This window comes from Pinus tabuliformis, chromosome 8 (assembly GCF_031772625.1).
Source record: "Pinus tabuliformis cultivar Carrire ecotype Pingquan chromosome 8, CPIR1, whole genome shotgun sequence".
NCBI classification, from domain to species: Eukaryota; Viridiplantae; Streptophyta; class Pinopsida; order Pinales; family Pinaceae; genus Pinus; species Pinus tabuliformis.
In genome coordinates, this window is record NC_142294.1 from 1,037,381,824 (window position 1) to 1,037,409,127 (window position 27,304).

Below are 27,304 nucleotides of genomic sequence, written 5' to 3' on the forward strand. Positions count from 1 at the left end.
TAATAATTTGACCATACAAGAGAAATTACCTTCAAAAACCTAGGAGACGGAAATGAGCCTTACCTATGTACAACTGAAGCACGAATAAGGTCTAAAATGACCCATTGGAACCTGAAATGATGATGAAAACCATTTAAATAATGGTACACTCAGTTGAATGGTGACATGGTCTGACATTTGGACAACTTTTGAAGGAGTGAAAACAAACCCTAGACCTAATACTTAGTGACCAAAGTTTACTTGAAAACTCACTGAAATGACAAAATTTGACCTTGACACCGTAAGACCACTTTGTAGGAGCATGTTTGATCACTGGTGGAAGGTTTCAAATACTGACACTAACATTTGCTCCAATGGGGATGGTAGCTCCTTAGAGGTGCCAAGAACCACAGATATTTGGGAGAGCAGACTAGTGCCTTATCCATTGGGCATGGAGTCAAAAACTCAAACTAAAATGCATGACTGAAAACTGACGACTTGACGACACAAACTGACTTGAAACTGACTCAATACTAAAACAAAACTGAAAAACTAGAAAATATGCTCAAAATGGAGCTTATTTAATAAAGCCTAATCTAACTATTCCATTCATCACCTGATCAAGTGAAATGAAACAACCAATGTAACCAAATAAGCATTTTGGTTGTTGTTTGCATTCTCCACAAGTGCTTGCTTATGAACAACAAGAGAGGTCTACTGAAAGGAAACACCCATGAAAACTTGTAAACAGATCCATTGAATAATATGGACTCTCTATCCACCTCCAAAAACACTACATAAGGATCTTGAAATTCATGCACACTAGGACTTAGCTCATCCAATGGATTATTTTTCTTCTCCTCGTACCATGAATGCAAACTTTGATCTGAGCTTTATGATGAGGCTCCTACTAATAATGAAAAATAAATTGGCTACCAGATAAAGTTTGTATCAGTACATGTTTCAAGCTCATAGGTAGCTAATGGATAAGGACTTTGACTGCAGACATTATCCAACACATCAGCTATTGGATCATGAAAAACTTGAAAACACTGTTGCAACCCATTTTATTGGTTCCAATGAGATTACGTGATTTCCTACAGGCTGCTCATTCTTTATTGAAGATGTACTATGCAAATTTCCCTTCAAAAACTGAAATGATTCAAAACAGAATGGTATGGAATCATCTGGCATCATTTAATCATATGGTCCAGCTTCCAAGTCTTCATTTGCAACTTGACAATCAATGGCATTCAAAGGTTGCAACTTTGGATATGAAAAGTATTGAACAAGGATTTCATTTCCCTGAAGATGGTCTAGATCAAGACTCATCGACAGTTTATTTCTAATTGTATGAAAGTTGTCTCTGATGAACTGAAACGAAGCAAGACAAAAAGGCAAAGATCCTTCACTTACTTCAAAATTTGATGCACTTTCCTCCTCACGATGGCTGAACACTGTATTCGAGCTGCTGAAAATGAACTTCCTCCTTCCACAAACCAGCTGTTGATTTGTTTGCAAGACTAGCTTCTATTTGGAGAACATAATCATCATCATATTGATCAAACTGAGGCAAATCATCAGCATAAAACACATCATCAAGCATATATTTCATATCAATAGATCTCTCTTCTCCAAGAAGATCTATAAAATAGTCATTATTAAATCTATGACGGTTGGGATAAGAAATAAAATGTTTTGGAGCAACCATTTGTTCTTATTCAATCAACAAGCCATGGTCTTGAACATTATACTATTTCCTTGTGGTGATCCTTTGCATCATCTCTTCCACTGCACTTACCAAAATGTCGACCTTTACCTCTACAGATGTCAATTCCTCTGGATCTATGTTCTTCATCCCTTCTTCCTTCAACTTTGCCCTTCTGATCGACAAATTAGCCTCTACATCTACTACACTATTCTGCATCTCTTCAAGTGTTGCAAGGTTCCTTTCCCTCAGTTGAAACTCCATTTCTAGATCAAAGGCATCCGGGCAGTGTAAGAGAGCAGATCTAAGAGGAGGTCTTATATTAATAGGCATCGACAAATAGACTTAGTTAAACCTGGCAGAAAACTGTTGCACCGTCTCCCCTGGCTATCTTTTCAGCTGGTTATACTCTTCTAGAATCAAGAAAGGGTTTTGCACCAACTCTTAACTTTTCCTTGTAAAGAAAGAGCAAAAAGCCTAATACTAACATCCTCTTCCTCAACTTCAAATAGGTCAAGAAAAGACTCAAAATTTAGTACATATTCTTTAGCAGTGATGTTGTCACATTCACCATCAAATCTTGGTAGATATAGGTCATGACTTTTAGGGAAAGCATGGGATATAGGAGGTAAAATCAGAGGCTTGTATCTATCTGGAATTTTACAAGGTATAAGGGTATGTACAGAAGGTGTAGAATTAGACTTGGTCTCTTGAGGCTCATCAGTTTGAAGACGGTCATCACAAGATTTAGAAAAAGGTTCTTGATCAAGATCAAAGGCATGGAAATCTTTGGTATTCACAATCTTCAAAGGGAAGGAATCAAATTCAGGCTAAGGATCTTTTCTCAAATACAATATACTTTGCAAAGACTTCTTGACATTCTCAGGAAAAGTGAAGAAATAATTTATAACAAAGAACAAAATGTCTTGGATGAAATTCCAACTTGAATACCTAATCTTTCCATATTGTCCTTTCATGTTTCTGCTGGTCAGGTTCATCCTCTAGTAGAGTCCTTGGATCTGATTTTGAAACTTATTTGGAGTCGCCAGGTGAATGATTTCAACCTTTCTAGTGTCTGATCATTGTCCACCATCAACAATTACATCTGAACTTGATTACATTTCCATGAGGAACATAAAACTACATTCCCTAGTATGGTCACCACTATGTTAGTGCCTAGATTGACCTCAGGTTGAAGGAAGGAAGGTTTAGGGTAACATCAAACCATGCTTAACCTGGTAGCTAGCCCTACTAGGTTAGGAGAGGGCTCTCTCCTTGTCAATCTCAATTAGAATATGGCAACTAGGGCTTGAGATGACTGAAATGAATACTAATTTTAGGCTAGTTATAGTAAATTAGGGTTTCTGTTTTGATTTTAGGTTTTGGTTGCTGGATCAATTGGAGAAGGCAGATTGGGTCCGGGAAATCAAATCAGGGATACAGTCATGTCCTATGGGGCAGGGTAGACAAGAGCTTATGTACTAGCAAAGGATTGAGATGGTAGGGTAAGACTGCTAAGGAGTTGAGGAGGGCACAAGAAACTATGAATCCTCTTCAAACAATGAAAACATTGAAAACCAAATGCATTCCCAAGACAAAGCACTGTAAATTAGTGTATTTTGTCTATTCACCTTGATTCATTTAGTTTAGAAGAGAGAGAGAGATGTGAATATATATATATATATATATATATATATATATATATATATATATATATATATATATATATATATATATAGATATAACATCAGAAAAACTCATTACAAAGAAAAAACAATACATAAACTCACTGTCACAAGAATCCCACAAAAATATCTGTGAAACCTGGTTTTATTCCTTGCCAACTGCTGATACAAAATGTTCAGTGAGTCCAACACTTCTACCAAAGTCCAACCTATACAAATGAATCAAAAAGTACATGATATAGACATGGAAACCACCTATGCTAGCCATCAGGGGTCGAATCCAAGAAATAAGGGGTTGTTTTAACCATATCTAAACTAGGAACAAGAATATAGGGAGTGGAACAACTTGCCTCTAAAACTAAGGAAACCAATTCATTCAGTTCAAAACCACCTTTGACTTGATGTATCTACCCTATTAAGTGTTTTAAATCCTTAATTACATCAAATTACATCATTTACCATGCTAAATTCACCAAGAGAGAGAAAAATTCAACTGTAGAGAAGACTAGGCGAAATTTGGAAAATCAAGCAAAACTGGCAAATTTCATCCTATGCGCAGCGCCAATGATCCTATGCACAACGCTTTTTCTAGGAAAATTTTGGAAGGCTTCAAGTAGTCCAAATCAGGTTTAGGGTAGTTCGTTGGAAATCTTGATGAGTCTACTTTATGGAACATCTTGAATTTCTGAATTCGGAGTCCATTTTCTCCTCCAAAAATTGATTTTCCCAAGACTAGTCAAAATGTGCAAAATGGGGCTGCCCAAATGCAGAGTGTTGTTGCAGTCAACTGTTGAAGGTCTTCTTCAACTCCAAATTGAGCTTAGGATAGCTCAATGGAAAGATCATTGTGTCTAGTTATCATTTCACTCATCAAGAAAGTCATTTGGCCAACTAGTCTAGGAGAAATCTTGATTTTAGCAAGGTCACTCTAGAGGTGCAACAATCCTCCGAAGGCAACTGTATTTTTTACATTTCTCTAAAACAATGACACCTGTGTAAAAAGTGAAGGACATTTCTTCCTTGGCCTATTTTGGACAAAAACCTCTCTCACTTTTTCCAAATTCATTTTTCTTTCTCAGAAACATCATTTGAGTAAAACCTATCCCGATGTGTGGAACAGGGGTTTTGTATAAACGAAGGGAAATGAAGGGGATAAGGGGCTTATAAATTCTTGAGAAAAACTTGGGAAGTAGGGAGGGATGTTAGGAAATAGGGGAAAGTGTAATTTCAAATATTGAGTGAGGGGAAGGGGTCCAAAAGGGAAAAACACAGGCCTAGCTTAGAAAATTGTCAAATTGTAGCAAGAAACTAGGGTTTGTGGGAAAATGAGGAATTTGAGGGATATCAGTGATGGGAAGTGTTTAATAAGGTACATTAAGGATAGGGGGAGGTGTATGAACATCAGGATGCAAGCTTTTTTGATAATTTGACCATACAAGAGAAATTACATTCAAAACCCTAGGAGAGGGAAATGAACCTTACCTAGGTACAACTGAAGCACGAACAAGGTGTAAAATGACCCATTGGAATATGAAATGATGATGAAAACCCTTTAAATTATGGTACACTTAGTTAAATGGTGACATGGACCAACATTTGGACAACTTTGAAAGGAGTGAAAATAAACCCTAGACCTAATACCTAGTGACCAAATTTTACTTGAAAACTCACAGAAATGACAAAATTTGACCTTGACACCCTAAGACCACTTTGTAAGAGCATGTTTGGTCACTGGTGGATGGTTTCAAATACTAACACTAACAAATACAATTGAGATCATCATCGCTATCATCGTCACACACTAGTTCAGTGTATCGCACTCCTTCGGCTGGATCTAGCGGTACTACTACCCGCAGTGACTTTTTCTCAAAGATAATTTTTCACTTCTTCAGATTTATGACTTTGCTCATTTCGGTAGCCCAGTCTATTCCTAGTAGCGCGGGATAGGTATTATTTTCATCGACAATCTCTATCACTTCAAGATCCACCTACGCATTGGCACCTTCAATATAGACTATTACCCCTAGCAATATTCCCATGGGCAAAATATTCTGTTGGTTCACCATTCGTAACTGAATAGGGTACCATTGTAATGCAAGTTTGCCCATGCGTTCCCATGATTTCTTTGGTAGTACATTCGCATCCGAACCCAGACCCAAGATTACATGATCCATTTCATACTCGCTGATTTGCGTATTCAACCTCATTTCCCTTCCTATGCACAATGCATGCTTTCCAAGTTTCTAGACCACACTCAGTTTTCCTGACCCTGTGCACCTAGTAATAAGCTCTTGTAGTCCTTTTACTGGCTTACTATCGTACAATAGCTTCATGCATGTATCCAGAAAGGTAGTGAACATTGAAGGATCCATCCCTGGTTCTAGTTGATCCTTACTACTTGAAGTGGAGGCCTCCATGAAGCTCTTCTTAGCTTCCATGAATGTCTCCTTCGCACGTTCTAAATCAAACTTGGGTTCCTTTGTAGGAGCCTTGCAAACCCACGCACTTTCTTTCAGCTGCTTCCCTTTATCATCTCGCGTGGTCATACCACTCGTAAGCATCATGTTTATATTCGGGTCTTCTTCGCACAGTTCAAACGTCATCATCTATAAATTCTGAGTTAGAGGGGGCTGGAGTACCCCCTTTTTGCTCATTCTCACTATCAATGAAGGGCAGTATTTTGCCTCATGATCAAACTGAGTACAGCACCAACATGATGTTCTTGTCAGGTTTGTACAATCGCAGGCATAGTGCCTTGGCCCTTCACAATTGCAACAAATTAGTCGTCCATGACCCCTTCCTGGTCCCATTCTGCCTCGACCTCGACCGTTCCCCTGAAATCTAGTTCACGCCATCCCTGCATTTGGGTCGAGGTCTCACATTTCGGTCTACACCCTATAGTCAGGGGTTTGATCCATCATTAGTTCGTAGCTTTGGTAGGTGCATTCATCATGGCCTACCGAACTGCAAAAATTACAAAACAATTGTTGGGACATCTGCATATACTTCTGCAATATATGAAAATTGTCCATAGTGTGTTTTCCTCCTATTTGGCAGATCGAGAACCATAGTGCAGACGTCACGCTCAGCCGTGCATGTGCCTCTGGTCCTAATGGCATCAACCCTCCTCCTACTAAGTAGTTCGTGAACACTGGACAGTGGTCCTTGTCATGCCCTTGGCCTTTGCATTTTATGCACCATGCTTCCTCGCATGCCTCCGGTTGAGGTGTCCTATCCTATTTCAAAATTTGGATTTCCAAACACAGATTCTGCAGTTGCACATGGATTTGTTGGACTCCCAAGCCAGGGTCTTGTATAGGGGTCTCATGTAATCTCATTGTCATCTCCAATGCTTCGGCCTAGGTGGAAAGTTTTTGTTGTGATAGCGATGTCCTTAAGTGTGGTGTAAGTGATGCCACAAACCATGCATGATGCTATGATAATACTTTTCAGCCTTTGGTCCAGATCCTAGGGGGTCTTTCCTGAGAGCATCGCGATCTCCTTAAACCTGATGATTGATTGTGTTTCTCATTTTGGTCTGCTAAATTCCTTATTCAGCACGACCTGGGTCTTTGCGATTCCTACGTTTGGGTGGTCATTAGAATGCTTGATATACCATGTTAATGTGCGATCCTACTGTGCGCTCACCAGTGTAGCCTTTCTAATATTGTCATCCACGATGCCTTTTTCTTCCCATATTTCTCTTACCACAAACAAGAATTGGTTCGTATCTTCATTCCCTACTCCTCTGAATACCAGTATCTTGATCACACTCGCCATACTGAACTGTGGTGGTGGTGGAGGTGGGGTGGGTGAAGATGGAGGTGAGGACGATGAGACGGGTGGTGGTGTGGGTGGAGGTGGTAAATGTGGAATATGCTACCTTATCAGACTGACCACGCTTCTTGGAGAAACTTTTGCGAGATCTTCCTCACCTTCTTGCGAGAATGAAATTAAGGGACTAGTTTCCAACTCTTCACTACTTCCTCTTCTGTAGATATTCCCGCTTTGCGTAGTCCAAAACATTAATTTATTCACATAATCCACTTTTCTTACAATAGCATCTTAATCCAAGTGTTCAAAGATTTAATATACATACCTCGTAGTCCCTTGAGAAAATGTCGCTTTGCCTCACTGTAGCTGACGGTCATCTCTACCATGAACTCAGTGATAAATCCTCCTATTATTCGGTTGAGCCAATGTCCACAACTCACACGATCTTATCTCCTAACGTTTCTAGTCTGCACACTAATTCTGGAGTCCACATTATTGGTTTGTCGAGTCTACACCTTCCCTAGCTATCTGCTAACTTCACAATCCACTCATACAGCTTAGAAGGAAAGGATGCAAAGAAAATTTTGTGGATTTCCGTATACAAGTAGAGCTCCAACCATTGTTCCTTAGATACTCACAGATTTATGTTTTATTGCGCCGTGAACTCGTGAATCTTCTTGTCCAACCACTCTTCAATTTATTTCTTTGTTTGATTCCAGTGGCACGACATGAGACATCCCTTATGAAAATCCCGATCCCATAAACGGAACCATTTATTGGTTTGTATGGGCCTGAACCAGGTTCAGAGGTTATTTAGCTAAGAAAATCCTAGTACTACTAGCCCTTTCGGCAACAATCTGTGGAGCGTGGACTGAGGTCTCAACCGAAGTAGTATGAGAGGGTGCTAGAACTAGGTTTCCACACTCTAGGGATGTATAATGAGCTTCTGGAGGTCCGTGGTTTGACCCTTCACATATGTCTCTATGCGCACTTGCTATCCCTTCACAATCTGCGATGTTTCTTCTGCACGGCCCTACTTGAGGTAGAATCCATATATTACCCATGTCCATTGCTATTTAATCTATTATTATCTGATTACTTAGCTTGTTTAGGTAAGACTAGTGATTATTATAGCATATTCAACAATCATATCAGTGCGCGGGATAAATAAAACAGTATAAACATAAAGAAGGCAATGCACAGTAGATACACAGAAATAGGAATCAACTTCTCTTTATTAATCTTCAATCTATATTACATACTTGACACCACCCTATGAACTCAGCTGCAGGGGTCCATGCACTCAGCTGCAGACTCTACTAGGCCTCTACGCACTTAGCTATAGATCCTCTTCCTACTACTCTGATCCAATACACTTAGACTTCTACTTTAGGCTCGAACCATTCATACTCTTTTTTCTATTCCTTCCTCGCTATATTTACAATAGTAGGCCGACATGACTTTACATTATATTACAATACCTTAGGGAAGAGAACCCTATGACTTAACCTATACTTCATGCTCCACGTCCATAATTCGCAGAGTCTTACAAAACCTTTGACCAAAACTTGGGCTTTGAGCCCCAAAACCTACTATGGGGGGATTCGATGCCCAACACTTGTACATTTTTCCTGATATCCATTACAATCACCCGTTACTTAGTAATGCAAGAGATGTAAGATCATTTAAAAAGTGTTTCCTTCTTGCTTGTACAATATTCTTTTGAATCTTATCATAAGTTAGATTGAATGTATCCATGACTGGACCGTCATCAATATGAAAAATTTCCTCTTCTTTGCTTGGAGCTTTCTCTACTATCAGAGGAGGGGTGGGAATGAATGGTGACCTTTTAAGTGCTCGACATAATATCAACATATTGGTTTAGTAGCTCCAGTTCCACCTCCATGTCCTGAATTATAATAAGTTCTTCAATTTCTTCAGTGAGTTTGTTCTCATGGAACTATTATCTATCTTCTTCTAGTAGTTAGTTATGCTCTTTCTCTTCAGCATTTTTCTGTGCTGCTGCTTCTTCTTCTTCTTCTTCTATTCTTCAACTTTATTGTTCTTGTTGTTTCTTCCTTTCCGCTTCTAATCTCCTCTACTCTTGTTCTTCCCTTTGCTTCAATTCTTCTTCCTACTTCCTTTGTTTCCTCCTCTTTTCTTCTTTTATGGATGCTTTTAGGATGATTGGATTTTCTTTCATCTTACGACTCTACTCTTCTGCTGGACTATGTGCAACCTTCCTCTTTCCCTTTTCGTGAATTGGATTGTGCCTTCTTGTTGGTTCTAAATCTAGAGTGACTTCCTTATGAGGAGTAATCCATGATGTTCCTATGAAGCTGATTAGTTCATGCGAATTGGAGGCATTATAACAATTCTTCATAGTTTCCTCCTCAAGCTTGTGAACTGTCCAACTTGGTCATTGGAAATGAATTCTTACATAGTTTTATTTAAAAACATTCCTAGGATCATACGGACTGAATTCCAAACAACTGAATGAGAATTTCTCTATCTCCTTTTCTTTGTTGTTAGCAACCTTCAAATTCCTGATCTCGTACAATATAATTTGCAAAGGAAGAGTAGGCCAAGGTGTTTTCTTCTTCCTCTATAAAACTCATGATAATCCTGTGGAAATATGATAAGCGACCTCTTGCATGAACAAATTTTTGGTGGCATACTTCGGTAGAAGATGTGGAGACTTCAAACCACGAAACACTCTAATTAAAGTGTCATCAGGTGAGGTAAATAGTCTACTAATTATGACATTACCTCTATTGCCTCATAGGACATGCAAGGTGGATCTTCCTCAAATATTAGCTTGTATAATGGAATTTGGAAGTGATCAATAAGCTTTTCAATTACTCCTTTGTAACTGCACTCCAAGATCATCTTTCAATAAATGTGCACAACGATTTCTCTTAGTGACCAAGTCCAAGTCATGCCAGGAAATGGATTCTGAACACATATTGCATCCAAAAAGTAATCAGACATGTATAATCTAGCTTTCTTACCCTTATGTGGTTTCTTAGCATTAGTTACATGAGTTCGCAATTGTTAAGCCAACAAATCTGATTAGCTGAATGGTTTTCCTTCATTCAAAACCCGAGTTAGCAAGAATGTCCAACCTTCTTGAAAGGTCTCATTACTTCTTTGACCATAGATCCAACAACATAAGACTATCAAGTATTGATAAGCCTTCCTAAGATATTTTTTCTTGTAAGTGTTGCTAGGTGTCTGGAAGAATTTGGAAGGTTCATCGAACCTTTGATGACATTTTTCATGCTTAAGTAGTTGGTGATTGCATAGAACCTTGAATCAATGTATGAATTTGGCGACGATAAATGATACATAAGTTGATAATCATGTGCCATAAAAGAGGCAATTATTTGTCCACTGGAACTTCTAAGAGTCATGGTATTGCTATCTATATGTGACAATATCCTTCTAACAATGTATGTGCATGGAAAAGTTGAGTACCTGCATGAAATCTTGTGTAACCCTGACATTTGGACATTAATGTACACCTGCTGGTCTTCAAGATCTAGTTTGAAACTGTTTGTTGATAATACCTCATTCACCTTTTTCCATGTAATATATGAATCTTTCTCTATGAATATCTAAGTGTCTAATAAAACTAGCAAGTTCACTAGAGTAATACCAACTACCTCCCTGGTGTTTCTTTCTATAGTGTCCTTTAAGGCAGATATCTTAGGATCCATAGTGACAGTAAATAATCACGAGAATTGCTCTAAATTGCAGTACCTATAAGAGATAAATGCACTCATGGTAAACAAAAATTATCTCAAGAAAAATTACTCACAAAGCAAGATCAAGGCAAAAACCACAAGACTAAGAAGGAAAATTACACAATTCCTAGGCCGAGAGAAGAGACTAGCCTCATTAACTATGCATTGTGTAGTCTTAGTAGTAAAGAGAAAGGCTTGAGGCTTGAGACTATGTAATGTGGAGTTTCAGCCTAGGAACACTAAGGTAGAGAATGTGCATTGCATAGTCTCAGTGGCAAAGGGTAAAGCTTGAGCCTTGGAACTACATAATACATAGTTGGGAAATCCAAGGACTGTGAATTGTGTAGTCTCAGAGGCCAAGCATGAGGCTTGAGCCTTGGAGTTGCGAAATGCACAGTTAAACATTTCCACTACTGGCCAAGTAAAGGGTTGGTATGCCCAGGAAGGGGATGGTAGAGTGGTATATCTAAGTGATAGTGCAAGTAATTAAGAGTGCATAATTTATTAATGGAAAGATAGATTGGTGAAAATCAAGTGCTGAATATCAACATGCAAAAGGAATGGCAACATGCATATGGAGTCGCTGAAACGATGACCACTAATGAGTAAAAACATGAAGTTGGTGTGACACTTGTAAAAAGCAAACAATGGACTGAACCAAAACTTGTACAAGCTAATATAAGTTAAAGCTCCAACAACTATGAAAAGAAACAAGAAAAACATCACTCATAGAAGTGAAACAATAAAAAGTGACAGAAAGAGGGACAAAAGACAACAAAAGGAAAAGTCACCCGAAAAAGTGACACAAACTCCACTGGAGGCTCCTTAATCTCCTTGGGAAAGTTAAAGATCCAAGATTTAATATGAAAATGAGATCTACGGTAATCTATTATATATATCTAGGTGGCCTAGGGTCTATGATGTGCATGCCTAAAATCAAGGAAAAAATGACATTTGACATAAATTAATAAATAACAACTTGTGCCACTCTTTGGTAAACTAATTATCCACTCCCTGTTTTCTAGGGATTTCTTTTTCACTCTTTTATTTTTTCTTTTTCAATTCACCATTCACACTGCCAAGAAAGATTGCACATTTTTCCAACCACAAGGGGTTGGGCAACTCTTTGGCTCAGTGAGTTGCGTAGTTTCTAATGGTAGATGAAGATTTTACACAATTTTTGAGCTCAAGGCTGGCCTACCTCTCTAGATTCCATAATTCATATCCTCAAGGCTCGCTTTCCTTCTAATGTTACACAATTTCTGAAGGGATGACTGGAAAATTTGAAAATTCAAGACAAGAGATGGCTTGCATTTGAAAAGTTTCAAAGCAAGACATCACAAGCACTACATGAAATGATAAGTCTTAACATAGCATGAATAATTGATGATAATGTGATGAGGTCCTATGTGTAGAAGGGAGGCTCCAAAATCTAAGCGAGGGAAAATTTCTGGAGGGTGGTGGTAGCAACTACAACACCTGTCGACACATCGGTAGAACTTCAACTCTATGTATTGGTCTTAACTAGTGTAAAACAAGTCTAACTCTTCAGGAAGTATTTTTCAATTCATTGATCACCATAGCTTCTTTACTTATCTCGAGTTAAATATATAGTCCATACCATTCTCTTCATCGTTGACACACTTAACAAAGACATTTCAAACTTAGTTGTTTTGAATGGGGATGAGGAGTATATAGGTACACAAGTGGAAAAGGATTGTTAGAGTCTTGATTTTCATCTCTGGTGTTTCTTTGCCACTAGAAGACCAATACAATACCCTGATAGAGTCACTTCATGGACACAAACATTGCTCTGCTACTAGCGAGCTTGGAAAGTACCCCAATGGAGTTTCTTGCTTCACCTCCCTGCACAAGAAGCATTTCTCTTCTTTTCCCCTTTATTTTTTTTCTTATTTTGTTCATAGAAATTCTTTATTTAGTGGGGCGTAAGAGTGATCCTAACTTATTGAGAGAATAGGAGGTTTCCCCTTTAGAGAAGGATGTTTATACACCTTTGAAATATAGTTCACTTGTTAAAGTTTGCTCCCCTCCTTACTCTACTCAACTTAGTTGACAAGCAAAAACTGACCAATCATCAAAACCGATTAGAGTAGGTGGTACTAGTTATATATTTAGGCATCATGATTCCATGATGGTTCTGTCGAAGAAAGAACACATTTGCCATCAGGGTATCATCGAATAAAAGGTTCAAGATCCACATAAAGAGAGGGAATAAACGTATAACCAAGTATTGGCAGTATCACAATTTCCTCTTAAACTTCCCCATGCTTGCTTTGAAACCAAACACGGTCTCATGCATAAGTTATTTGCAATGAAAAGAAGGAAAAGGGTAAGGCAAAAGTAAACAAAATGAAACAAAACAAATAAATAAACAAAACTACCCCTCATCCTAAACTAACCAAGAAAAGGCCAGGCTCACGTAAAATGAAACTTCCAATGTAACCATTGAATCATTTCCTAACCTAAACAAGTGAGGGTATCAACAACAAGGGAGATATTCAAGAATAATACCAACCAAGAAAGATAAATCATGACATGTTGCAATATTTGAACACTAAAAATGCAGGCAGAAAAATATATCAAGAAATCATATGCAAAACATTATGTAGATGCATGATGGTGTTCATACACATTGCAACAAGGTAACATGCAAAAAAATTATTCCGAAATTCAAAACTTGGCAAACATAAAGAAAGTAGCAAACTTACTTTTTGCAAATGAGCTTGCTAGGTATGACTCCTCCAATGATTGAGGGATAGGATCATGCAAAATAAATGGAGGATGTAAAAATTGTGAAATATACTAATTTTCAATATACCAAATCAACTGATGAGGATTCTTTCAAGATGAAGTATTATCCTAATAATGATTGGGACTAGCATCAATACTGTGAAACTCTGACATAACCATTAGAATGGGTTGAAGTGCCTTGGTAAATTGTGGTAGTTCCAAGACATTAGAAGGTAGATCATCGAAAATTGGTGGATTAGAACAATCAATGGTAGAAAACATGGAGTCATGAATTGATGAGTTGATAAATAAACCATGATAGCCATGATCGAAAATTCAATCATCAATAAGAAAAGGATCCTCATGATCTGATGAATCATAGAGAGGGGATATTAAAAACAAAAAGAAATCACTCTTTTTTTCTTCACAAAGATTGGATGATGGATGGGACAGATCAGGAAGAGAATATTTTTCCTCTCCAAGTTCAGATGTAAAACTAACATTCCACGAGTCCTGAGTATGATAAGAATTAACATTGTTAGAAAATAATTATTCAAAATATACAATAGACATTACAAAAGCGTGGAAAATGTTAGAATAGTGAGGGAGAAGGGGAAAAGGAGCCATGTCAACTTGGATCGTAAATTCTTGTTCAGAAATAAAGTCCCGCATATAGTCACTATAAACGATATCGCAAGTTTGATGGTCAAAATTAACTCCATCATGAATTTGATCCTCATGAACATTAAAAGAAACAATTGAAATAGGTGGATCGAACAACTCACAATCTGGAGGACCAAAAGAACCAACGAATGGAGGAAAAGGAGAAATAACAACACTAGAAACATCAAATTCACAATCCAAACTTGTGTTTAAATTCTAAACATGTGGGATGGGAGAAAATGGTGTTAGATTAATGGATAAACTATCAAGTTATCCAACCTCAACCATTTGTAAATGGATTTGTTTGGTGAGAAGATGAAGAGTCACTTGGAAAAACAATTTCCTTCATCGTAGATTTGAGAGCTCCACAACCAGTGTATGTTGGGAGACTTTTGAAAGACTCATATTTTGTTGCATTCATTGAAATATGAACAAGAAATTCAAACTTCTCTTTCATAAAATTCCTATCAACATCATCCTCAGAAAATTCATAACAGAAATGGATAAAGCGATCATGAAAATCATTAAGAGATTCATGAGGTTCTTTTATAAGATGCATGATTTTCTTATAAACAGATTTATAATTATACATTTCAAATGCATAGTAAAGCTCCTTGAAAAGATGTTCAAAAGTGTAAATAGAAGCAGTTGGCAATGTGTAACACCATTCCTTAATGTGCACTTCAAATGTGAGAATGAACGACATGCAATCAATATCCTCATAGTGAATATCGTGATGAGTGAAAAATTCAAGAAAGTGAGCAGTGTGCTCAAGAATGGTTGTTCCACCCTTGCCATCAAATTTCATATTTGACAAGTCATTAATTATCCTCGAGGGAACTTTTAGGTTTGTAGTTATGGAAAAACATGCCAAAGTTAACATATGGTAAGAATCCATCTAAAAGATAAGGAAAGTTCAATCAAACTTCACAGCCTCAGCTTGTCATCTAGTCCTCCTAGCACTAGAAATGTTAACAGTGCTAAACTCACCAACATACAAGGTGTCTCCTCGATATGAAGTCCCAATTTGACCTCACAATGTTTGGAGTAGGATCCCCATCCAAAATACAGTCTTGTTGCCAAAATAGTGGGTTTTAGTGTTATTCCTTGGTTGTGATAACACATATAATGATGTATACGTGACTTTGGTGAAACAAGTGTGTAAATCCTTGGAGAGTCAAGTGAAATGTATGAAATATTCTAACACAATAAAGGGGAAAATAATTGATCCCCTTAGAATCCTATGATAGTATGCATCTTGAAAGGAACACATGAGAATAAAAGGAATCATAAGTTACCTATGAAATAGTTCACTAAATAACAATGATTGAAATACATGACAACACGCATCCAACAAGATTCATACTAATGCAAATGAAATAGTTCATAAGCATTAACATAAATCAAACAACATATATTGCAAACATAACAAGAATAATCCTACTACATTCACAACATATGCATGAAAACATGTTAGATATGAGCTTTTATTAAAGTGAAAGTCCCAAGCATACATATACAATTGAAGAACCACTAGTGAACATGAATCCAAAACCTTCTCTTCCAAAGAAATATACTCCATCTATGCTAAGGAGAAGCCAAGGCTCTAAAAAAAACTCCCAATATTTTGATCCTAAGTCAAAAGCCCGATGAGAATCCTTGTACATGACTAATTATGGTATATTTATAACAAAAGGGGTGACAATCCATCTCCCTTTGTGACTCTTTGACTTCCCTCATGACTTTGACTTCCTTCAACCATGACCTTTGGACTTGATTACAAAATGACTTTTCACATTCCACAATTGACACTTGGAATTTCACTTACAATTAATTAAAAAATAATATTACAATATCACTCATACCCTTGTAAGAAAAAATTGGGTAGAGTCAACTAGACAACCTAATAAGACAAAACAAGTCAAGCTTGAGTTTGGCGAAACTCTAGCTCAACCACTTTAACTTGTAGTTTCTCAGTCACATAGTGGTACCAATATTTGTACTGTGTGCTAACTTCCCCAAACTGTGAGATGGGATCAGGCTAGAAGTGGACGCTAGCCTCTATTGCATCCAGGTACACTACTTAGGAACCTATCTAAATTTCCTTCATAAGAAGGAGATACATAGTGTTGATATGGACAGGGGCACCAATGTATTTTTGCATGTTATTCCTGTTCACCTCTAGATATTCCTTGGTGGTGATTTTCTTGAGCTGGTACAAATATTCTTCAACCTCCTACCTAACTTTTCTCCTAACTTTGGCTTCAGTGAGTGATCCAACTGAAGGGATCTTGTGTGATTTCACCATGAAATCCATGTTAATGTATAATCTTGCATATGAGGCCTGAATCATGGAGATTAATGAGCCAAGTTTTTTATTACTTTGGATGAGCATCATCACCTATTCTTTCTCCAACTCAACATGTTGTCTTGTCTTCTTCACCAAATCTGAAGGTGACCCTTTATGCTGCATTGACCACTCATGCATGACAATGATGGCTGTATGAATGGTCTTGAGGGCATTAGCATTATCATTGCACTTCTATTGTATTTTGTGAAGGTGGAAAAATGATTTATGCATGGTGATAAGTTCCTCATAAAGGCTGTGCATGGTCTCTCCCAATTCCGATACTTTACCAAGTATGGTTGCCTTAAGTTCATCCAGATATTCCTGTATAGGAGTTTCTTTCTCGACCTCTGATCAAAGTTCTTCAAATCCTTGCCTAGAAACCTATAATTTATTTACCATATGTTTTTTCTCGGCCATGAGGTACTCTGTGTTTGACTTGGTAGCACCTACGAAGGCCAAGTTGGTTGCAAAAATGGATTCTATATTTCTCCTAGTATCTATCATAATCACCCTTTCTCTAATGAATGCATGAGGTGCAAGATCATTTAGAAAGTTTTTATTTCGTGCTTGTATAATCTTCTTCTGAATCTCATTGTAAGTTAGATTGCATGTATCCAAGATCAAACCATCATCAAGAGGAACAATTTCCTCTTCTTCACTTGGATCTTGCTCTACTCTTGGAGGACGAGGAGACTGAATGGTGACCTACTAAGTGCTTGACATAAGATCAACCTCTTGGTTTAGTGTCTCTGGTTCCACCTCCATGTCCTGAACTACAATCAATTCTTCAATTTCTTAAGAAAGTTCCTTCTCTTGCAATTTTTTACTCTCTTCTTCTAGTAGCTAGTTATGCTCTTGTCCTTTGACCTGTTTTCATGCTGATTCTTCTTCTTCTATTCTCCACCTTTCTTCTTCTTTTTGTTTCTACATTTTCACCTATAACATCCTTTTCTCTTGTTCCTCCTTCTTCTTCAGTTCCTAACCCTACTTCCTTTGTTTCCTCCTATTTTCTATTGCTATGGCTGCTTTTAGGATGATTGGATCTGCTTTCATCTTGTGGCTCTTCTCTTCCATTGGTATATGTGGAACATTCCTCTTTACGTTTGCATGCACTAGGTTGCGCCTTTCTGCTAGCTCTGTATTTGGAGTGACTTCCTTCTAGGAAGTAATCTGTGATGTTCCTAGGAAGATGATTGGTTCACGGGACTTTGAGGCATTATAAAAATTCTTCCTCTTTTCCTCCTTTGGCCTATGAAATGTCCCGTTTGGCCATTAGAAATGAATCCTCACAAAATTTTCTTTAAAAACGTTCTTAGGATCATATGGATTGAAGTCCAAATGATGGAATGTGAATTTATATATCTCCTTGGCTTCGATGTCATCAACCTTCAAATTATTGATCTCATACAATCTAATTTGCAAAGGAAGAGTGTGCTAAGGTGCTTTCTTTTTCCTCTCCAAAACTCTTGATAACCCTGTTGAGAATGCAACAAGATGATGGAGCTTAGTGGAAAGGAGTCACCTTCACTAAGTGGGCCCGCAGGCAAATTATGGCGCAAAGTCTATTTTTATACTATGTCTATTTTTAGACATATGGATCATGGTCTATGAGTTGTAGGATGTTTTTTATGGATGATTGGTCATGTTGGAAAAAAATAGATGGAATTCTATTTCTGGTTCACAGTAGGAGTGATCAAAGTCTATTTTTAGACTGTCAGGTTAAAAATAGAAAAGTCAAATATTATTGTCTCATAATAATATTTAGACTATAAAATTTTTCTTATCCTCTTGGAGCACTTCAGTTTGAGCTACAGATGTGGCACATGTAGCTGTCAAAAGGAAATGTGCTTTTCTTATGAGTCAGTTGAGCTATTGCATGCAGGACATCAGTTATAACTCATGCATGTGAGTTCTGTGGAGTTGGATGTAGAGTTAATGGAGTTGTGTTCAGTTTGACTTGGTTAAACTAGTTGTAATTAGTCTAACTGCAAATAGAATAGTGATGAGTGATGTGAATTAATTGATTAAATCAATTCACTAATTATGAAATCATAATGCAACTGAAGAATACATCAGTTAACTCAGTGCATGTACAGTTCAGTGGAGACAGGTGTTAGAGGTTGAGATTGCTATCAGTTGTGACTATAGTTGTGCTTGAGATCTTGCACAATCAAAGTATTGAGTATGCCCAAGAGGATTGCTCAGTATATTCCCAGTGAAATAGCCTACGCTCACCTGATTTCCAGGGTGAGTGATTTTCACTTGGTATTGTGCAATAGAGGCAGGCAAAGTAGCGGAGGAGATTTGAACCTGTGACTTGTTCGGATCTGAGCTAGTTTTGTGTGTAATAGGTGGAGATAGTGCTGGATACTTGTGAGGAGTATTGTACTATGTATTGTTACATGTTCTCAATAATTAATATACATATATTGTGGGGTTTTCAACTATAAGCTTTCCCTAGGTTACATACTGTGTTAATGTGTGCATGCGATTGATGTTTCATTGTTTTTAATGCTGCTCAATTGATGATCAACGTAGAGGAGGTTATGTATTATGCATGTATTCCACAATAGTGTATAATCAGGATAATCTATGTTAAATATGTGTTTATTATTCAAAATTTCTACATGGTATCAGAGCTGTTGATCATCAGATCTACTATTCAAAAAGTGTTTACATCTTATTTCTTCAGGCAGAGTCTGTAATCGGCCCAGGTAGCCTCTGGATTCATCCTTCCTTTGGAAGGTGAGATATCCAGTAAAAGCCCATACAATCAATCTCTGTATGAGAAATAATTTGTTCTCACAAATTCTAGATCAGAGGCAGTTGAGTTTGGAGCTGGTGGAATTAAAATTTGCAGCAGTGTTTTCTTGGTATCAACGTGGCAATGTCTTTCAACGGATTGCGATTGGAATATGCTCTTGAGGGCATCTCAAACTATATTTCATGGAAGGACAGGATGGAGGCAGTGTTGGATGATAATGGGCTAAAGGATTTCATAGAGGTTGATGTCCCAAAGCCTACTGATGCTGCACAGGTTGATGCTTGGCAAAAGAAGACAGCGAAGTGTCGAAGGATTCTGTTGGAGGGCGTGAAGGATCACATTGTGTCCAGCCTGCATGGAAAGTCTTCTCCATACTTGATGTGGAAAGCATTGACAGATCTATTCCAAAGCAAGAGCGATCAGAGGAAGCTGGCGCTCAAAGATGAACTCAAAAACATCAAATGTGAGAAGGGAGACAATATGCCCAAGTATCTCACGAAGTTCACTCAGTGCAGAGATGAGCTGGAAAGTGTGGGGGTGACTGTCGATGATGAGCACTTGGTGAGCTTGGCTCTCCTTGGTCTTCCGAAGAGTTGGAATTCTTATCAGGACTCTGTCAATGGTCGGGAGAAATTGCCAGGATGGGAGAGACTTTGGTCAGATCTTGTGCAGGAGGAGATCGAGCGGAATACCAGGGATGAATCTTCATCAAAGGGAACTGATGAAGAAAATTGCGCTTTGGATGCCAAAGCAAAGAAGGGGAAGAACAAGAAAGCTTCTCAGTTTGGTGCGAAAGGCAAGAAGCAGGACATGTCCAAGGTGAAGTGTTTTCACTGTCACCATCATGGACACTATGCCATTAATTGTCCGCAGAAGAAGAAGAACAAGCAAGATGCTGGATCTGTAGTAGGATAGGCTCTAGCCTCGCATTTTGAGCTTGATTTTTCATTGATCACATGCTTGGTTTCAAGTGTGATGGGATCAGTGTGGTTCTTGGACAGTGGTGCATCTTTTCACATGATAGGAGATCGAGATTTGTTTTCTGATATTCGAGGACAAAGATCTTGGAGTGCACATCGAGATGGGCGATGATGGTAGATAAAATGCGGCTGGTATCAGTACCATTTCCTTTGAGAGGGAGTCTGGTAAACCCTTCGTATTGAAGGAAGTGATGCATTTTCTAGGATTGAAGAAGAATCTTATCTCTGTGACGATGTTAGAAGACAAGGGATATGGTGTTGTTTTCATCGAGAGAAAGGATTTCCTACGCAGTAAGACAACTGGAGAAACCCGGAAGATAGGGGTTCGAGTGAGGAACCTTTATCAGTTGCATGTAGATGGATGCGCAGAAATGGCATGCAAGGCAGAAGGATTGGTGAGCCAGGATAATGGCGAGATGTGGCACAGGAGATTGGGTCACCTTCACCATGGAGCCTTGAAGATACTGCAGCAGATCACTACAGGGCTTCCTAAAGGCACTCTTGCGCAGTCAGATCAATGCAAGGGGTGTACTTTGGGAAAGTTTGTGAAAGCCACCTTTCACGAGAAGGATAGTTGCGCCACGACAATCCTTGAGAGAATTCACACAGACGTGTGTGGACCTTTCTCATTAGCTTCGACAGTAAAACATAGGTATTATGTGATTTTTGTTGATGATTTCTCTCATAAGTGCTGGATCTTCTTCATGCAGAAGAAGAGAAAGACATACTCAAAGTTCTGTGAGTTCAAAGCACTGGTCGAGAAGGAGTCGGGGAAGAAGGTGAAGGCTCTTAGGAGCAATAATGGTGGTGAATACATCTCTGGCAAGTTCAAGGATTTCTGCAGTGCAGAAGGGATTCGAAGAGAGCTCATAGCTCCCCATAACCCACAGCAGAACAGGGTTGCTAAGCAGAAGAATAGAACGATCGTGGGTGCTACACGGGCGATGTTGCATGATCAGGGCCTACCCTTTCACTTGTGGGTGGAAGCATGCAATACAAAATTTTATGTGCAGAACCATTGTCCTCACAGGATACTTGGCATGAGTACACCCGAGGAGGCTTATTGTGGTAAGAAGCCTGATCTTTCTCATTTGAGGATTTTTGGTGCTAACGTTTACATGCATGTGACGAAGGATGCCAGGAAGAAGTTGGAGCTGACCACAGAGGTTGGGATATTTGTGGGGTACACTGATACGCCCCCACAACTATCGTGTGTATTTGCCAGACAGTGGCAAGACTGTTGTGTGATGGGATATAAAATTCAGGAGGAGAAAGCCATTAAGTGTTCGCTTGAGAGGGAGCTACACTTGCATGCATATGAGGAGCTATTAGTTCCTAAAGATGAGCTTCAGTATGTGGATCAGCCACAGGACAAGGTTCATGGAGTGGAAAAAACCACTCATGCAGCGCCAACCATCAGAGGGCGAAAGCGCTTGATAGAAGCTGAGCGACTGGCTGAAGATGCAGAGAAATTTGTAGGACCACCTATAGCCCAACGCAAGAAGAGATAGTCACATGATCAGTACACTGGATACATGGCTCTTATGAGCAAATGTGTTGTGACTGAGCCATCCTCTTTCAAGGAAGCTGTGGAGGATCCCGCATGGGTAGACGCCATGGTGGAAGAGTATAATTCGATTGTCAAAAACAGTGCATGGGAGATTGTTCCTAGACCAAAAGGGAAATTAGTGATGGGTTCGAGATGGATCTACAAAGTTAAGCAGGCAGCTGACAGGAGTGTGGAGAAGTACAAGGCAAGATTTGTTGCTTGAGGCTTTTCACAGATAGAGGGGATCGATTATGAGGAGACCTTTGCACCTGTCGCAAGGTATTTTCCATACGGAAAATTCTTGCTCTCTCAGCACAGATGGGATGGCACATTCATCAGATGGATGTGAAGACTGCGTTCCTCAATGGAGTCATTGAGGAGGAGGTGTACATAGAACAGCTCGAAGGTTTTGAGATCTTCAGCAGCGAGTCGCATGTGTGCACGCTCAAGAGAGCGTTGTATGGGTTGAAACAAGCACCATGTGCTTGGTACACACTGATAGACAGTTATTTCACCAGACTTGGATTCTCCAAGAGTGAGGCAGATCCTAACCTATACCAGATTGTGGTGGAGGGTAAGTTTCTTATCATTGTACTGTATGTAGATGATTTGATTCTAACGGATGATGAGTTGTTGATACTTTCATGCAAGGATGATCTTGCTAAGGAGTTTGAGATGAAGGACTTGGGCCTCCTTCATTATTTCCTGGGATTGGAAATTTGGCAGTGTAGTGATGGACTATTTGTTTCTTAGGGTAAGTATGCTTGGGAGATACTGGAGAAGTTCAACATGTATGGCTGTAAGCTTGTTGATACTCCTCTTCTTTGAGGTTGGGGGAAGGAGGATTCCACTTCGGCAGAAGAAGTGGATGCCACTGTTTATCGACATTTGGTGGGGTCTCTTATGTATCTGGTCAATACATGACCCAATATATGCTATGTTATTAACCAGCTTTCACAAGATATGGTTAAGCCTACCAAGCTCTTCTTGAAGGTGGGAAAGCATGTATTGTGTTATTTGAGAGGCACATCGGGATATGGTTTGTGGTACAAACAGGAGGATGAGGTGAAGCTATGTGGCTTCACGGATGCAGATTGGGCAAGGAGCCCAATGGACTGAAAGAGCACATCAGGGGGGGTCTTTAGTATCGGGTCAACAACAGTTTCTTGGTACAGTAGGAAGCAGAGATCCGTGGCACTCAGTTCAGAAGAGGCCGAGTATATGGCAGCAAGTTTGGCTGCATGCGAGGCTATATGGATGAGGAAGATTCTAGTCGGTTTGTTCGGTTCTCACTTGGATCCTACTGTGATTTACTATGATAACCAGAGTTGCATTAAACTCTGAGCTAATCCTATATTTCATGATATATCTAAGCACATTGCAATCAGGTACCATCATATCAAAGATTGTGTGTAGCGGAGAATCATGTTACTTTCATACATTCCAACAAAGGATCAGGATGCTGATATCTTGATGAAGGCGCTCACCAGGAGCAAATTCGAATACCACCGGGGCAGGATAGGAGTTGCTGATAATCCATATATTTTTGAGAGGGAGTGTTGAGAATGCAACAAGACGATGGAGCTTAGTGGAAAGGAGTCGCCTTCACTAAGTGGGCCCGCAGGAAAATTATGGCGCAAAGTCTATTTTTAGACTATGTCTATTTTTAGACATATGGCTCATGGTCTATGAGTTGCAGGATGCTGTTTATGGATGATTGGTCATGTTGGAAAAAAAATATATGGACTTCTATTTCTGGTTCACAATAGGAGTGATCAAAGTCTATTTTTAGACTGCCAGGTTAAAAATAGAAAAGTCAAATATTATTGTCTCATAATAATATTTAGACTATAAACTTTATCTTATCCTCTTGGAGCACTTCAGTTTGAGCTACAGATGTGGCACATGCAGCTGTCAGAAGGGAATAAGCTTTTCTTATGATTCAGTTGAGCTATTGCATGCAGGACATCAGTTAGAACTCATGCATGTGAGTTCTGTGGAGTTGGATGTAGAGTTGATGGAGTTGTGTTCAGTTTGACTTGGTTAAACTAGTTGTAACTAGTCTAACTGAAAATAGACTAGTGATGAGTGATGTGAATTAATTGATTAAATTAATTCACTAATTATTAACTCATAATGCAACTGAAGAATACATCAGTTAACTCAGTGCATGTATAGTTCAGTGGAGACAGGTGTTAGAGGTTGAGATTGCTATCAGTTGTGACTATAATTGTGCATGAGATCTTGCACAATCAAAGTATTGAGTATGCCCATGAGAATTGCTCAGTATATGCCCAGTGAAATAGCCTATGCTGGCTTGATTTCCAGGGTGAGTGATTTTCACTTGGTATTGTGCAATAGAGGCAGGCAAAGCAGCGGAGGAGATTTGAACCTATGACTTGTTCGGATCAGAGCTAGTTTTGTGTGTAACAGGTGGAGATAGTGCTGGATACTTGTGAGGAGTATTGTACTATGTATTGTTACATGTTCTCAATCATTAATATACAGATAGTGTGGGGTTTTTAGCTGTAAGCTTTCCCAGGTTACATACTGTGTTAATGTGTGCATGCGATTGATGTTTCATTGTTTTTAATGCTGCTCAATTGATGATCAATGTAGAGGAGGTTATGTATTATGCATGTATTCCGCAATAGTGTATAATTGGGATAATCTCTGTTGAATATGTGTTTGTTATTCAAAATTTCTACAAGCCCTATGAAAATATGATAAGTGACTTCTTTAATGACCAACTTGTTGGTGGCATACCTTAGTAGAAGATGTGGAGACTTCTGACCACCAAACACTCTGAGGAAAGTTCCATCTAGTGAGGTAAACCAATATTCTAATTATGACAATGCTTCCATTGTCTCATGCGACATGCGAGGTGGCTCTTCCTCAAATATTAAATTGTAAAATGTAATGAGGAAGTGATCAATCAACTTTTCAATTATGCCTTTGTAGATGCACTCCAAGAGAAGAATGCAATAAATGTGCACGACAATTTCTCTTGGTGACCAAGTCGAACTCATGTCGGGAAATGAATTATGAGCACATATTTCATCCAACAAGTAATAAGACATGTAGAATATAGCTTTCTTACGCTTAGGAGGGTTCCTAAAATTAGTCACCATAATTCTCAACTTTTTAGCCAACAAATCCAACTAGTTGAATGGTTTTTCTTCATTCACAACCTGATTAAGTAAGAATTCCCATCCTTATGGAAAGGTTTCAACACTGGTTTTACCATACATCCAACAACATAAGACTATAAAGTACTGATAATCCTTCCTAAGATATTTATTCTTGTAATTGTTGTTGGGTGCTTGGTAGAATTTGGAAGGATCTTTCACCCAGCCTTTGATGACATCCTTCATGCTTAAGTAGATGGTGACTGCATAGACGTGTGAATCCATGTATGAATTTGGTGATGAAAAATGATACAAAAGCTGATGATCATGTGCCATAAAAGAGGTAAGCCTTTGTCGACTAGCACTACTAATGGTCATGGTCTTGCTATCTGTATGTGATAGTATCCAACTGAAAATGTTTGCATAAGGGAAAATCAGTTACATGCTTTAAAGATATGCTTTGAAGCTGTTTGTTGAGAATACCTCATTCACCTTTTTCCATGTAATGTTTGAATATTTCTCTATGAACAACTAAGTGTCTGAGAAAACTAGTAATTTTACCAGAGTACTCTCAACTGCCTCTCGAGTGCTGCTTTCTATAGTGTCCTTTCAGGTAGATATCTTGGGAGACAAAATGAGAATAAATGATAAAGAGAAGTGTTCTAAAGTGTAGTACCTATAAGAGATAAATGCACTCATGGAAAACATAAATTAGCTCAAGAAAAATGACTCACAAATGAAGATCAAGGCAACAATGAAAAGATTGAGAGGGAAAACTATGAAATTATTAGGCTGAGGGAAGAGATTGGCCTCATGAACTGCACATTGTATAGTCTCAATAGTCAAGGGAGAAGTTTGAGGATTGACACTGCGCAATGCATAGTCTTAGCCAGGGAATACTAAGGGAGAGATTGTGCATTATGCAATATCAGTGGCCAAGGATGAGGCTTGAGCCCTGAAACTATGCAATGCATAATTTGGAAAACGAGGGACTATACATCACATAGTCTCATATGCAAAGCACAAGGATTGAGCCTTGGAGTTGTGAAATGCACAATTGAACATGAAAATTGTTGGCCAAGTAAAGGGAAGATCTACCTAGGAAGGGGATGGTAAAGTCAAAGGTCTGAGTGATAATGCAAGTAAGAGTGCATATCTAACTAAGGGAAATATATATTGGTGAAAATCAAGTGCAAAAGATAAACATGCAAGACGAAAAACAACATGCATAGGGAGTCACCTAAATGACGATGATTAATGTGTAGAAAAAATAAGATGATGAGACACTTGTAAAACATGAATGAAAGAATGAACCAACAACTATATAAGATAACATAATTTAAAACTCCAACAACTATGAAAATAGACAAGAAAATCAACGCTCACAAAAGTGAAATAAAAAAAAGTGACAAAAAGAGCAACAAAAGACGAAAAAATAAATCCTCATCTGAAAAAGCACTCAAACTCCACAAAAGGCTCCTTGATCTCCTTGGGAAAGATAAATCTCTAAGATAGAATGTGAAAATGAGCTCTAGGGGAAGCTATTATATATATTTAGGTTGTCTAGGGTTTATGACACACATGCATAAAATAAAGGAAAAAGTGACACTTGGAGGAAAGTAAAAAATAACAACTTGTGCCTCTCTTCAAGAAACTAATTATCCACTCCCTATTTTCTAGGGATTGATTTTTTAGTTTTTTGTTTTTTGAGAAATTGGCCATTCACACTACTAAGAAAGATTACATAATTCACAACCACAAGGGATTGGGAAACTCCTTGGCTCAATGAATTGTGCAGTTTTTGAGGGAAGGGGAAGCTTTTGTGTAATTTCTGAGCTCAAGGCTGGCATGCCTCTTTGGATTATTCAATTCAGATCCTCAAGGTTTCCCTACCTTCCAATATTGCATAATTTCTAAAGGGAAGATCGACAAAGCTTCAAAGTCAAGACAAGATATGGATTGTGTTTGAAAAGAATTGGACTGGGATCAAAACAAGACATCACAAGCGTTGCATGAAATGATAAGTCTTAGCATAGCATGATACTTGACGAAAGTGAATGATGAGATCCTGTGGGCAGAAGGGAGGCTCTAAAATCAAAGCATGGGAAACAAATTGGAGGTGGTTATAAAATCTAAAATAGGAGGTTATTTGACTTGACATGTTGAAATAAATGGAACAAAAAATAATTAGTATCAGGTGAAAATTGAAAGCATCCTAGGAAAGGAG